Raw genomic sequence first — 15655 nt, forward strand, 5'->3', positions numbered from 1 at the left:
TATATACTCTTATCGTCTGCATTCGTTCTCATTCATTTTCCTTGTTTTTCTTTAATCCACCAAAATTTCGGCCCCATAGGTTAGTGCTCGTAGGGTGCGACGATGCCAGCAGCTTCAAGCGAGCAATCAAAACAACAGTTATTCGCACCGTGGGGTACACCCGGGTCCAAACTCCAGCTATCTGGTCCCCGCCTAGCCCTACGCTCTAATTCAGTCTCTTCCTTGGTGTCGATGTCCCTGCATGCTGCTGTTTGGCGCGCGGGCTGAATAGGTGTCAGTTCCCCCAGCCCTATACGCCGCGAGTTGCATGAACGAACGATTGTTTAACTAGTTAATTAATTAACTTCTTAATTAGATATTAATTGATTACTCAGATATCATTTATTTGATTGATTTATTAATCAGGTGATTAATTAATTAATTGCTTTTGCCCGTCTGGCTTAATTTGGTTCAGCAAATCGGTTATGCGCAAATCCAGTAGCGGAGCAAGCTTCATCTTACTCTACGGTGGAACTTGTGTCCTAAAGTGAATAATAACTAAAATGACCCGCCGTGGTGGCGTAGCGTGGCTGTGGCCGTTGAGCCGGTAGCTAGGCCCGAGGTGGCGAGATCAAATCCCGGTCGCGGCGGCCGCATTTCGATGGGGATGAAATGCAAAAATGATCCGCGTACCGTGCATTGGAGGCACGTCAAACAAATCCAGTTGGTCTAAATTTATCCGCTGTCCAACACTACGGCGTGCCTCATGATCACATTGCGGTAGTGGCATGCAAAACAGCAGAATTTCATTTTTTAAATAAATAAATTTACCCTTTTTCTTTATTTTTATACCTGCTTATGGTGATTTGTCGCACTAGTAACGCCCGCCTCTTCCATAGATATACCTCAAATGAACAGCGTTGACACAAGCAGTTAAAGAAAAAACGCATTCGAACTAAACAACCAAAATAAATAAGAAACAGGTGGCACATGACTATTCTCGAGGGCAACTATTTCTGGCAGTTCTGTGGAAGCTACAGAACCGAAGCGCATACCTGCCCGTGCGCCATGAAGTAGTACCTAACTTTATTATATTTTTCTCATTTACCTAGCTCAATTAAATGCTGATTTCATTATTGCGAAACTAAAACAATTATGGGAAGTCGTAGGTAACATAAAATTAGCGTTCACATTACAAATTTCTTTTTCTTTCTGTTTTTTGGATTTCTTAGACAGCGCCACGTTTCTTTGCATGCCTGTTCTCCACAGTAAACAAGGCATCCCCGATGTGTGATGGCCCGTGTGCGGCCGCAAACTGGCCGTTTAGTTCTCCAAGAAAAAAAAATATATACTCAAAATTTTACAAAGGGTGGCTGTCAAAACAGACCAAACAGGCGGTTTGCAACGTGTATGCTAGTGTAAGGCGCCGTCAGCATGAATTGTCGACGAACGCTGTACGCCGTACTGTGGCCGAGCTAGTCGGCGCGAGCGAACGAACTGACGCCCGAATCAAGGCCGAAGCTCTGCGAACCACTTCTTGCATCCCCCAAAGCGCAAAAGGCTAAATTTCTCGGGCGAAGCTGGCAAACGCGTGGCCTGCAAAGCAAGGTTGCTACGCTACGACTCGCTTGCGCTATAGCTGCTTTGCGAAGTCAAGTGCACAGTTATTTCTTGCACAACGCAATACCGATTGTCCAGAAGGTCTCGAACGACGTCATCAATGACCCTGACATGGAAATGGGGAACATCAGCCCTCGCACGGTACGAAGAATCGTCAACGACATTCGATTTTGTTTTCGAAAGAGATAACGCAATTCGGCCTCGCTCGAAAGAGATGACATCATTGTTTGGCGTCGAAATTACCTCCGAACAATCCGAGAAATGCGGAAGAAGCGGCGCTATAAGTCCTTTCGCTGATTTAACTTCTGGAAACATTCAGCACGTGTGATTGGTGTCACTCGGTAAATGCAGACACGAGGGGCGAACACAGGTACGTGAGCGAAAACCAAAGGTATGCCTCGCAGTTGTGATCGCCAAATCTGTGCTATTCACGTGACTGTTCGAAAGCGTCGCGTAATTGTGAATGAGGATGCAACGAAACGCCGCAATATGTAAGCCAATTGTTCCTGCTTGAGCACGTACGACAGATAATAGAGAGTTTTAGCCCAGCGGGTTTACGGCCAGCGGAGCGGAGCGGTCTTCACCGTTACGCCAGCGGAGCGGCTCGCGAAGAAAGAATTTTAGCCCAGCGGATCACCCGCTGGAGCGGGGTAAAGAGCGGGGAGCTCTGCTGCCCAACCTAGTGGTTCGAATAGGAGTTACTGAGAAATGAAATTGAATTACGCTTGCTTTTATTATGCAAGAAATGTTGAATAAAGATATACTACATGTTCTCAGTGCATTATTTGTTAATATTGTAATGAGTATTAATGTACGGGTCAGCGCGGGAGTCGCCGTCTTCGCTGCAGAACTGCCGGCGTTCATGTTCGCGGCTGCCGTCTTGCATTTCCCATACACGCCCGCGCGCCCTTACGCACGCTCGCGCGCTGCGTATACCCTCCGCTGGGGAGTGCTTTCCAGCGGGCGTAAACGCTGCTCCGTAAAACCGCTGGCCGCCTCAGCGTGGTGCGCATGCGCAGTCGCGTCTCCGCTCGCCCGCTCCGCTCCGCTGGCCGTAAACCCGCTGGGCTAAAACTCTCTATTAACATCAGCCCATAGTGCTCTGACCGTAGGTACTTATCTTATGATGAACGTTGTGCTATTGTGACATATCTCCAGTCGCAGCCTTCGTGGCATCGTTCGAGAAGTTTTGCGGAAGTTTTTTTCTTTTTTTCTGTAGGAGCATGGAATATAAATGGAAGCGAGGAAACAGTAGCTACTGGCGGCCCTGTGAAATTGTAGATTTTTTATTCGGCAAACACGCTTCCGGCATAATTGAGGACGTGGTTGCATCAGCTTTTATTTGCATCGTGGAACTAGTTTCTTATGACATCTGTTTCAGTCTTTCGCGGAGGCAGTCTTGTCATATGCATTTATATGGGTTTTGTCAGTGCTTTTTTTTTTTGCCACGAAACTGAGACAAACTCTTACGAAGGCCAATGTTTAGTTTGTTAAATGGCTGCCGCCAGTAAACGTTCAGTGTTAAGAATGAGATTGATTTCTTTTGTTTTTGTTTTACAGGACCAGATATTACTTCGACGAGAAACGGGTGAACGCTGGGCATACCAAGGAGAAAGTGTTTTTAGACGCTACAGTGACCTCTCCGCAAGATGCGTTTCGTCAAGGCTTTTCAAGTGGCCTTCGTGCACCAAGTGGTCAAGGGGGGCGCCTCATCATCCTGCGTGCTGGCAACGCCGATGGCTTTGTTGATGGAGGCTGCCTAGTTTTCCGTGCAAAGAAGGGCACTGGGGGATTAGCACGTGGCAATGGACGGTGCACGTTTTCAGAAATCGTTCGTCGAGCAGCTGCCACCTCACATTAAGCCGCCCAGTGTGATTGTGATGGAAAATGCGCTTTATCATGTCACTCAGCCGGAGAAGGTAGGCTCATCAACCCGAAAAAGCAGAAATTAATTCTTGGTTGAAGGCAAAAAATAATTTTTTTCCAATGACCAGCTAAAGAGCGAACTGCTGCAGCTTGTCAAGAAAAATAACCCTCGTTTCCTTGCTTATCATATAGATACACTCGCCAACGCTGCCGGTGATGAGGTTGTTCGCTTGCCTCTATACCATTGCGAGCTAAAGCCCATGGAGTTTGTAGTTTGTGTGGAGCCAATTAAGTGAAAGGCCACGTTGCTTCGAACAACGCAAACTTTACCATCGAGAAGGTGCTGCATGAAGGCCTCGCAAGTGTGACGCAAGACGATTGGTCCCACGACTGCGCTAACGTGAAAAGGCTAGAAGATGAGGCGCAGGAACGTGATGGAAACATCTGATGATTTCTCTGGGCTCGGTCTCGAGTACTTCTGGTGAGTCATGCAGCTCCGACATGAGTGGCGTTGATGGACTGTCGTGACCATTTCCACATGCACCGTGTGAAAGCATCAAGCAAGTGATCGCACATGCATTCAATATGAAACTGTGATGCCGCTTCTTGAGCTTCATCTGCCACTGCCATTTAGTTGCATATTTGTTTGACAGCTTATATGCCTTGTCCTAATTTATTGTACTGATCTCTCACTTCTTACATTGCTGCAGTTTTTCTATGTTCCGATTTATGACTCTGTAATGTGACAGTATACTGATGTGTACTGTCGGCCAAAAAAGTAAACGGACCACGGCTTAGGTGGCCGGAGCAGCTGCGGGGCGCACCGGCGCTGCTATCTTGCACCGCGCGCTGACCTCGAGAGTGCCCCGAGTGATGCCAGACTTCGCCCTCACTCTCATGCGGGGCCACATCACGCTTGATAAATCTCTAGTGCGCCGTTCGGTTGCTCTGGCAATGTCTCTCTCCCATTCATATCTTGTACGTACATGTTTCTCTAAACGCGTTGGCGCTGCGAGCAATCAAAAGCAAAATTGGAACTGAAATCGGCTGCAAGTTGCCGGACTACTAGCGGAGTAACACGAATGTGCAGAAGCCCCGTTTCCGTAGTCTTCACTGCACTGCCAAGAAGAACTATGCCCGAATATAGTGCGGCATTACACCAGGTCGCACTTCCGAGTTTTAAGCTGGAAGTCAGTGTGAGTGGCAGTTAATTTTGCGCTCAGGAATACCATGTAGGGGTGTAGTTAACGAAAGGCAGTATATATATAATACTTCCGGCCAGCTGGCAGCTTTCCCACTGGCCGCAATTGTGCCAGTCAGCCTACGCGCACAGGTGTCAGGGGGTCACTGAGCACAGCACAGCTGCTATGTACCTGAGCGCGAAATCTTTGGAGTATCATCTGTTAAATTGGATACCTTTTATACTGCGCAGACAACCATGATTTTTCGCGCGCTTATCCATCAGTGTCACGAAGAACCATTTGTTTCAAACAGTGAAAAGACCGGACGTGACGAAAGCGATACCAAACGGAAGTTCCGTTGAAAAGTTCTGCGTTGCTCTAGCGTTTTGTCGGTATGCCCCCATGTTCCGACTTACTACATAACTCTTTCAATACACGAGTAGCACGAATGGCCGATCACCAAATAGCTCTGCGTGACCCCGTTACATGCGCAAGCCGGCGTCTCCTACTGTTCCTTGTGCAGATAATCCCCTATGAAAATGGCCATTGCCTTTATGTTTCCTTTATGTTTCCTTCTTGTGTCCTATGTGACCTTTATGTTTCCTTGTCCTTTGTGTGACCTCCAGGATGTGAACTTTGTGTGTACTACGTGTTTACTCATCCTAACGTATACCTCGAGGATGTTACCTTTATTATGCCTCTAGGATGTGTCCTTTATGTTTACGGCAGGATGTTAACTGGATGTGCACTATGTGTTACCTGAGTGTACACTTGAGTGCACATGTAGGTAACATAGAGTGCACATAACAACTGTCTTTACATATAATATAGGCAGATCTATCTGTACTGTGTGACAGGCATTGATACACTCAGCAGAGTCATTGTAAGTACTAAATCTTGACTTATGCTTTCATTTGGTCCAAGAAAACAACCCTTATTATAATTCTTGTAGGATGTGTCCTTTGTGTTTACGGCAGGATGTTACCTAGGTGTGCACTTCAGTACACACGTAGGTAACATAGAGCATATAGTGGGCGAGTTGGTTACGATTCATCGTACCTTTAGCAACAGCGCAAAAGCAACGCGGAAACAAGGAACACTCCGAAGAAACAGCGCCGTCTTGTTGTGTTTCTTCCTTTTGTCCGTGTCGCTTTCGCGCTGACCACAAGTACGAGTAACTGCTGTGTCGATATTAGCACGCGTAGAAGCAGGGCAGCGCGGATCCCGTAAATGCTTGCTTGGGCGTACAACTGAACAATTTATAATTGTGAGTTGGCTAAGTATGAAAGTTGTGTGCGGAGTATGGCCGTATTTGATTACGCGAGCATGCAAGCAGTACGCCTGTTTCACTTTGGCCGAAGTTCCGCTGCCGCTGCAAGCCAGCTATCGCCACATTTTGTCGCCTTCATTCCTTACGCTACGAGCAAATATGGTGCCACCTATGCAAGATAAAGCCTGACATTCTCAAAAACACGCCACTGGGCACCATAAGAAGCGTGTATATGTGTGGCAATTCCGAATTTCTGATCGGTAGGCGTCACAGCTCTCGCGGCTGCCCGCACACCGTGCGCCATCCCAAGCGACGGAACAGCACATGATGCGCGCTGATTGGCTCGTGTCCGCCGACAAACCACAGGACAAGCGTTCGCGCATAGTTCGTCTAAAATCTCTGCATATACTTTAAAAAAACAAGGCAGCGCACCAAGACACTTTAAAATCAATAATTTGTGTTTAAATACCAGCCTTCCTTCCAGCAACGACGTTTTTAAATCTCGAAGGCCGTGCTTTTCCAAAATGCACGCCCTAAAGAAAAATGTAGATCTCGGAGGCTAAATTCACGTTTTAACCGCAGTGCGGCGCTGCCGCAGTGTAACGGTTGACGGTGAGCTGGGTCACGTTGTTTTGCTGTGAGCGGTGAGAGTGTTCGTTACACAGTAATTTAATCATATTTTCGAAGTGCCTAAACAAACTGTGATCCGTACCGTGTGCATTAACCATCAGGAAACCTCTGGACTCGTGTAACGCCATTAGTTCGCCTTATGTTTCGTGTGATACGCCAGTGTCTTGTGTAGCGCCCGTCCGAGCGGCCTTTGTTCTCGCCTCTCCGCGTTCGCTCGTGGAATACCTGATACTGTGGCTTCGAATTATGGTGCGTGAAAGAATTTGTTGACAGTTGTGCTTTCGTGCGCTGGTGTTCATCGGCGATTCAACAGTGTTCGCGCTGGAAAGAGTGTCGTCGCGTGGTGCCTGCGAGACGAAGAAGCCGTTTGCTGACCACATGGAAGGTAAGCAGATCTGACGCTTGCGCGCATTCTCGCAGCTTTTAGTTCATGTAGTAAGCTTTGTGGAACGACAACAGAACACTTTCTGAGCGTACGTTGACCATGTTGCTGTGCACATTTAGCAAAGCGTTTCACGAGGGGAGTTTCCGTGAAATGTATCATTTCTTACCGCTTACTTGCTTTATGGAGTGATGTGCTACCACCGCCGATTGTTGGAACTTATTGGGCAAATATTTACGTAAACGCTGAAAGTTACTGTTTTCTCGGTAGTTTCCCGGCAAGAAATTCTTCCGTAGATATGAATTTCCGCAAGTTACGTTTGTAATGCATGTCGATGTGTCACGGGCATCGCGAGTTGGCACGCGACTGCGATGTTTGACACTTGAACAGGTATTAGCTTGTGTGAAGATTACTTTATTGATAGTGTTCAGATTGAAGTGCAGCTTCGCGAGAACTTGTCTGCATTGTTTGTGTTCTTCGACGTGCTCGTGTATTTGTCTTCTATATTGTAGGGCAAATGTAGACCGACATTACAACAGCGAAATTTCTTTTTAATCGAGGCATCTCAATCAGACGCTCGTTTTCATTAATATTTTCATCCGAAGAACGGGATGTGAGTTCCTGCGATTGTTAAAGACAGTGGTTTGTAGCACTGCCTAATAAGGGATGCGATTTTCTTGCGATGCTTTGCGCTCGATGTTTGCCACTCTTATAACCCACCTTTCACGGCTGGCTGTTATAGTTAATAACGATAGCGGAATGTCGGTCAGATCAATGAGCAAAGGAGTAGCATCGGAAAAGGGATCGCTACAATATCGCGGTCTAGGTTTTAGACCCTTCGTAATCGATTGTTCATTTGATTTACTAGATCTTTAAGTTTTGGTGATAATTTCCCATGTAGTCTGATGTTTGCGGCTGGTTTTATTCCCGCCTGAATTTTACCATATAACAGTGTAACCACTTGAGATATAACTACGAGACATCTGTACAAGCAGGCACACAAAGATTTGTTGGCCAGTTGCCTACTCCTATAGGTCATGTACTACTTAGCAGCTGCTGCAGAAATGTTTAAAAAAATTTGTGAGCAATTTAATACCTGAGTGGACTGGCAGCTCAGTCTCTTTCATACAATTAGTTAAAAGCTTCTGTGTTGCCCTGATGTTTTTATGATCTGTTTTTGACTTCTCCACGTTTCTTCGCTGTGTGCATACAGGCCAGGCTGTTCTTGCTTAAATGAATATTTTTGAATAAGTGAAAAAGATTGGCTTTTGTTTTGTTTTTCAGGTGCCTTGTGAGCTCTCACCCAAGCAACACATTCCAGAGGTCTGCTGTGAGCAGACGTGGCAAACTGAAGTAACATTCAGATAGTCCAATAAACTGTTCGTAGTTTCAGACAAACTTTTGCAAAGTATAGTCAAAACTTTCTTTTAAAAGTGCAAGCACTGATCCAACCTGATCTTTCCATCCAAACATTACATATTATATTAGTCACAAAGACATAACTAGAACAGCAGCACTGCACTGAGGAACGTACAGTGGTTCTCCAAGTGTTATACTGAAATAATCTATGAAGGCTAATTAGTTTGCAATTTTAGAACAAATTGTCATGAATTTCTGTGCCATAGCAGAGTTTCAATCCATGCGCTGCATCATGTAGGGAACAGTGACCTTACAATGAAAACCAATGCAAAACTTTTTAACTCAGGAAAAATTTATAAATATAAAATGTGTACACGGAACTCTTCATCTATGCATGTCTACGTAAAATGCAGGATTTAGTCACTGCGGCCACATAAAGGATGCATAAAGGTAGGACACACGAAGGAAACATAAAAGCAGTGGCCAAATTTCAACATGGAGGAAACATAAAGTACGGTAACATAAGGGATACATAAAGGGAGGACACACGAAGGAAACATAAAAGCAGTGGCCAAATTTCAACATGGAGGAAACATAAAGTACGGTAACATAAGGGATACATAAAGGGAGGACACACGAAGGAAACATAAAAGCAGTGGCCAAATTTCAACATGGAGGAAACATAAAGGATATTTCCTCATGTGAACTGCGGGAAACATAGAGTAAACATAAAGGACATAACCATTTTCATAAGGGATATCGAAACAATATATCCATCAATCTTTATTTTTTATTTAACAATGAAGCAGGGTGAGGAAAAAGCCTCAAAGAGACAGCATAAGAAAACCCTCAACCCCATGAAAACGTACGACAGCGAGGCATGGCAGAATACATGCATATGCAACAAAAAATGACCAACCCTTCCCGTATACTGGAAAATGGGGGTACGCGAAGATTGTTGTAAATTTAAATTATGCGGTTTTACGCGCCAAAACTCCTTTCTGATTATGAGGCACGCCGTATTGGAGGACTACGGAAATTTCGACCCACTGGGGTTCTTTAACGTGCACCTAAATATAAGTACACAGGTGTTTTCGCATTTCGCCCAAGCGAAGGTTGTTCTGCGTGCACCTGACCTTCCTCCCGGTTAAGTGACCCACAGGTAACGGTGCCGGGTTGCTTCGGCCTCCCGCTCCTTCAGCTCGGGATCTTCTCGTTGCTGTTGGATTGCCTGGGCTCGGGCGGCTCTAACGGCTGTATCGGCGCGCCGACGGCGAGCCCTTTCGCGGACGAGTTCTCGCCACCGCTCTTCGAACGCTGCCTTTTCCTCTGGGGAACACACAAAAGCGTGGCCGTCCCATCGGTTCTCCGAGGCTCAACGGAACGGAAACGAAGCCGGCGCAGCGTGCGCGAAACCCGTTCCTGCTCTTTGCCTCCCCAGCGCAAACGAAACGGCTCTGATTGGTCGCGCGCGGCGTGAGCGCGCGCCTATGCAGCTGGAATCCTTGCTAATGAATCACTCCAGCGGCGGCGCACCTGTCAACTCATCAAACCGCCCTTTCCCGGAGCTCCTCCGCTCTGGGAGCAACTGGTTTATTTCTTTGCGTGACTACACCGCCAGCTAAACTTGTGAGCCAATACAAGCTTCGGTTGAAAGCAAGATGTGATAATAAAGACGCGGCATGATATCGCACGTAAGATAAACACCGCCAACACATGTACTTAACAGGAAGCTTTAGCTCGAGTGCTCCTATATAAATACATGTAAAAGGAGAATTCGTTTTTCTCGGCAACCACTGCACCAAATTAGACGAGGCTTGTTGCATTTACAAGACAAACTTAAAATCTAGTGACTGTTGGTTCCGAATTCTTGAGTTAGGTCGTCAATTTTTTACTAAAAATTGGCAAAAATCCAAAATTTTCAGAAAACGAAACTATCAAGTTTACAGCTCTGTAACTCAACCACTAAAAGTGATAATACAATTCTATGAATGGCATCTAATAGTACATCTAAAGCGGACAAAATTGATATGTTACACATGAATATAAAAAAAATTTAATCATAGGGAAATACAACTTTTGCAAAACCGTTGTAACCAACGTAACAAATTCACGTAAGATGTAAAATGACATATTGAATTTGTCCGCTTTGAATGATCTAATGGATGCCGTTTACAGAACCGCGATATCTGTTCTTCATGCAGAACTATGAATTTGTAAACTTCGTGCTTCTATTTTTTTCAAACGGTCAAATATTTGAAAATCGTTTTAAGAAAATTCAAGCCCTAAATCGAAATTCCGCTTCCAACAGTCACTAGAATTTAAGTTTCTCTCTCAAATGCAACAAATTTCATCAAAATCGGTCCAGGGGTTATCTCATAAATATGTTTTTGCGTTTTACATGTATTTGAATAGGCCGCGTCGGAGTTGGGCCCGAGCTAAAGCTTCCTCTCAAGTCGACTGGCAACCAATTTTCACGGTACCTATATTTTAATTGCAATGGAAAGCTTGTCGCTCAAAGCGTCCAATGATGAAGTGGTAACGCGGAAAATACCACAGAACATTATTTATCAAACTTTTGCAATCTGTAGTGAAGATTTAGTCGCTCCCTGGAAGTATGCTGAAAACGGTGATAGGCGAGCGCGATAGCGATTATACGGCGGCATTAGTGGGAGGCAGACGATAGTTCGGCCGTAACTGTGATGAAGTATTATTGTATTAAGTCGATGTTCCTGCAATTCACGTTTTCCTAAGTGCGATAATAGCTACATGTTTTCGTGGTTTCCTGTCCAATTTTTCTGGTATTTAACCAGTCAAAACGAAACTAATAGGATTAAAAACCAAACGGCGCTCTTACACGTGATACGCAGTTCAGTGTGTTGCCGTGGCCATTCGTGCCACTTTGATTTCCGAAGCATACAACAAAGCGCAAGTGTGTAATAATATAGCAACTACAATTTTAAGCAATAATTATGTTGTAACTAATAACATCCGCCTTACGTACAGTAATCTCATAGACTCCATCCAAAATAGCAAGATTTCACCGCCAGGCCTCACCACTTACTGGTTTTTGAGCCTTTCTTTACCAATTTAAAATTATAATTCCTATTTAAGTCGCGAACAGCGTGTTGGATTCTATCGCTATAAATCATGATCATTTCATTTTCATCAACGTTTCACAACATATTCTGGCCAGTTGTCACTCCCTTTAATAAATGCTATATTGAAATGATGGATCGGATGTCTGTCCGCGAAAGAGTGTAAGGGGGAGGCATGACAGGGCTAAGTACTGCTCACACGGAAGCGTCGTGTGCGAAGCTCTTGAGCTTCGCGCTGTAAACAACAATTAGTCTATGTGGGAATTTTCATGGATGATGTGCCCTAAAAACTCCTCGCTCTTTAATGTTTACTCCGATATGTGGGAGGAATATAAAGACATGGCCCTGATTTTGCATTTTACTCCTTTCGCTACCGGGAGGGTAAAAGCGATGTGACACGATGTGACGATGTGCTGTGACTACTCCGTCTTCAAAACCTTGTACTTTCGTGGGAACCCCGTATAGATCGCTTAAAAAAAAAAAAAAGCCCCTCACCGCACCACCTCCTAGACTGCATGTACCAGCGTGCGTAATCTCGGAGGCCGTGTCGGCTGAAACAGGTTTGCACGCAGCCATTTCCCATAAGGCTGTGCGGCGAACAGCGCCGAGGTGGCTGCGGCTCATGGCTGACGGTTTGTTTCCATCTGTGAAGTGCTTTGGGTGCCAGCGTTTCGTTGGACTTTCTTCTTTTTATGTTCCTGCCTCCTGCCTCCCAGGAAGTGTTTTACGAGTACATGAAGCTCACTGTATCTCAGCTTCGGGTGCTTTAGCCCTGACCATTTTGGTGACAACGACGAGTGTCACAACAGCGCTTCCAGATGGGGGGGGGGGGGGGAAGGGGGGTGGAGGCTCAGTTATGACGGCGAAGTTTGCGGGCGACTTGCGATGTGGGTGCAGGTTTGCGACTGTGCTTTTGTGCTGCGTGACTTCGACTTGCGTGATATGTACGTGAAATGTGGCTTTTTTATCCGTGTGAGCATGCTGACAAAGTCTGGTGTGATGTTTAAAAGTACCGCGTGGCAATAACAGCAGAATCGGCTATTCGAGCGACGACGCGTCCGTGCTGGTCGCGCATGAATGCCATAGTCAGACTCCGTCGGGGCACTGTGTTGCCAAAGAGAAAGATCGGAGTACATGCAACTACTTTTTTATATATTCTCACCGGAAAAAGAAAACGGTAGGAGGTACTGTGAAAAAAAAAAAAAACTTTTTACTGAGCGATGTGAACCGGATGGTTATCGCACAGTTCTGTTATGATCACGTCGTTGCTACGAATATTGTTTTCGCGTTCTTCTCCAGCCCAAACAATGATTCAAGAGCATACCTGTTGACTTTGAGTAGGAGGATTCGTTCAACAGATTTGTTATGGCTTCGGCACCCGTAGAATGCCATAATAGTTCTGAAAACCACACCATTAACTTCGTTTCGTTTCTATTCTGGATTAACAGTTCTTTGTTCATTTACGCCTTGCGGTATTATCAGCTATTTAGATCTCATGTGCACGAGCATATCCGTCGTATTTGGAAAACAACGACAGCTCCTCACCAGGCCACTAGGGGGCGCATAGAATCGTAGGTATATATACTGATAGAGTTACATGTGTTGGGTGCTCGATGTCATTCAAAGGTCTGCATAATCGGGTTTCTGAAATGTTTACGTATGTAATGGTTTATGTGGTCTCACTGAGTTGTTTCGCAACATTTGGCGCAAGTGTGAGAGGAGGCAGTGACTGCCTCCTCTCACACTTGCTGTACGTTAAAAATGGGACCTTGGGCTCTGCACAGATAATCTTCATACAAAGCAAAAAAAAAAAGCTCATTGCCCTTTCTTTCACCGAAAAAAAGAAAGAAGCTGCCGTTCATTGAAATTACTTACTGTAATACAGGAAACGGTCATGCGACGGACCTGTTGTGAGCCAAGGGTCCATACATCTAATAACACCCCTCCCACCGTCTTCCTACGTCGCCCCCTCTTCCCCCCCCCCCCCCACCATCACTTGCACGAGGAGTAAAATTAGTTTCTTTGAATTCCCCAGAAACTCCTTCCCGGAGGAGAGCCAGAAATTTTACTCCCATATATGGGAGTAAATAAAACACCGAAGCGGGAATGTGCTAGGTGAAAGCCGATTTACTCCCATTGCGGCTTATTTCCCAAAGGATTCTGTGGTCCACCGTGGAAGCCTTTGCTCGATCTCAGTACAACTGTCCATAATAACAGGCGCTACTGAAACGTGCTCCGCAAGGGTGCCACCAACTCTAGTGGCACACGGATGAGGGGAAAGTTAAGCGCCAAACGCCCTTTGGTCTGCTAACTAAATTCTGGGATTATTAAGCCCCAAAACCACGATACGTTTACGAGTCACGCCCTGGTGAGGACAATAGACAAATTTAGGCCACCTGAGGTTTAACGTGACCCACCAATGCTCGGTACACGGTCGTTTTTGCATTTCGCGACCGCTGCGGCAAGGATTCGACCCCGCGCCTTCGAGCTTAGCAGCGAAGCCACCACGCCACCCCGACGGGTCTCCAGTTCTGTCGTAACTGCACATTTCCTTTAGATCGTATGGCGAGAAGGTTGTTCCAACATCTTTTCGAGGAGAACTTGAGATATTTTCGAGCGAAATCTGGCTTAGCGGTCCTCTCATGTGCGTGGACGTACATGAGAACGAGAACCCGCATACTGTACCACTTCGCACGTTGAGGCACTACACAGGATTCTGCCCTCGGCGTGGGAGGCTTCGGTCGATAGACGGTCGCCTCAAAAGCGTCTCTAAGCCCCGAAGGCATTGTTCGCTTCGTTGCACAACGTGACGCCATGACGTCTTCGACTGTCGGCAAGGACCCATCGCGACGCGCGGAGAACGTGTCCTAGGGGCTGGAGCCTGCAGTGACTGTCACCTTTTCCGTCTCCGCCTGAACAGACCACCACGGCTGCTGCTGGTGGTATACCGCTCTCTTTTCGGGCTGCCGAATTCGGATCTCCTGCGGCAAAATCTCTCGAACATTCGGCGCGCTTCCTTTTTTGGCCCGATTCCGTGCTGCGCCGGCAGCGGCGGTTTCATTTCATTGGTCTAGCATTGTCGTTGTTAGGTTAGTCGAAGATTGCTAAAAAAAAAATTAAAAATGGAGCGCGGCGCCACAGGCTGTGCTCCGCGCCGAGTCTGCGTGGTTGTCCTCGCCTCTCTACTGCGTGTACACGTGCGTTGCTGTGGGCACAGTGCGAGAGTATTGGGTTTCCAGCTCTCTCTCTCTCTCTCTCTCTCTCTCTCTCTCGTTCTGCGGCATCTCTCTGTCCGGATCATTGCTGTACTCTTCTCTGACTCTGTCGTCTTTTTTTTTTTTTCTTTCTTTGTCAATAAGCTCACTCGCTGTCGTCTTCTTCCACCGTCTGATTTCCAAGCCGGCTCCGTGGAGGCATTGTTACAGGGATCTATTCCGGCCGATCGCTCTTGCTCCCTTCCCTCCCCACCAGGTAATACGATTTTGGACCCTCTTTTGTCCGTTTAGAAGACGGAGGGTGGTAGCCGGGAAATGGAACGGTCGAATTCCTTTTATCCGTGTTTCCAACTCGGCGACCTGCGCCCTCCAGCTTGCTCGATACATTCTTTTTTTTTTTTGCCCACCTCTCAAACTCACTTTCTCCTGTTTCTGTGATTTCTTATCGCCGATACTTTCTTCTGCCTCGTGACTGTGGCTGTTCACGGAGCTCGGTGTCGCGTAACTGATTCTGTTTCTGCGCCCTTTCCGTGGTTCTGTGCCCCGAGGTCTTCCGAGAGGAATTGATTGCCCGCGTTTCGCGACCTGCGCTGCATCCGCAGGCAGTGTCTGGAGTCCCTGTGAAGGCGGTGACGACGCCGTTTCGGATTTTCATTTCGCGATCTTTCTACACAGTCCTCGTAGATGATGCGAGCATGTTCTCTTTTAGTTGTCGCTCGCCATCGCTGGCTCGATCGTATAAACGTGCTGTTTCAAGAAAAGCCGCGCGTTACCTTGTTGGCGAGTGGCGAACGCTCGCGCCAAGGAATCCCTCTTTCCGAGGTTTGAATGCAGGTGCGGTGGTGGTGATAAACTTTATTGAAAGGGGGAAGGGTAAAGAGGGACGTGGCTGAGCGTTAGGGCTCAAGCAAGGCCCTGGGCCTGCTTGGCCTTTTCCGCCCAGTCCACCAGTTCCAATTGTCGGTCGACGTCCCCGGAACTGAGCCAGGCTGTCCAGTCAGTCTCGCTGCTGACGGGGGGATGAGAGAACGGGAGCGAGGTGCATTCCCACATTA

The 15655-nt window shown here is 46.7% G+C and overlaps 1 protein-coding gene and 1 long non-coding RNA gene across 10 annotated transcripts in view; one reads left to right on the forward strand and one right to left on the reverse strand.

Moving 5' to 3' along the window:
* LOC135901624 (uncharacterized) overlaps window positions 1-8292 on the forward strand; it is a 29679-nt gene extending 21387 nt beyond the window's left edge. The window contains exons 2-3 of the long non-coding RNA XR_010564201.2: window positions 3160-6931; window positions 8213-8292. This is a non-coding gene — a long non-coding RNA (uncharacterized lncRNA). The remainder of the gene's footprint in view (window positions 1-3159; window positions 6932-8212) is intronic.
* The window catches only part of LOC135912852 (nuclear receptor coactivator 3-like), a 676617-nt gene that overhangs the window by 594370 nt on the left and 66592 nt on the right, over window positions 1-15655 (reverse strand). The gene's annotated exons all lie outside the window — the stretch shown is intronic.

The sequence above is a fragment of the Dermacentor albipictus genome, chromosome 3 (genome assembly GCF_038994185.2).
Source record: "Dermacentor albipictus isolate Rhodes 1998 colony chromosome 3, USDA_Dalb.pri_finalv2, whole genome shotgun sequence".
Lineage (NCBI taxonomy): Eukaryota > Metazoa > Arthropoda > Arachnida > Ixodida > Ixodidae > Dermacentor > Dermacentor albipictus.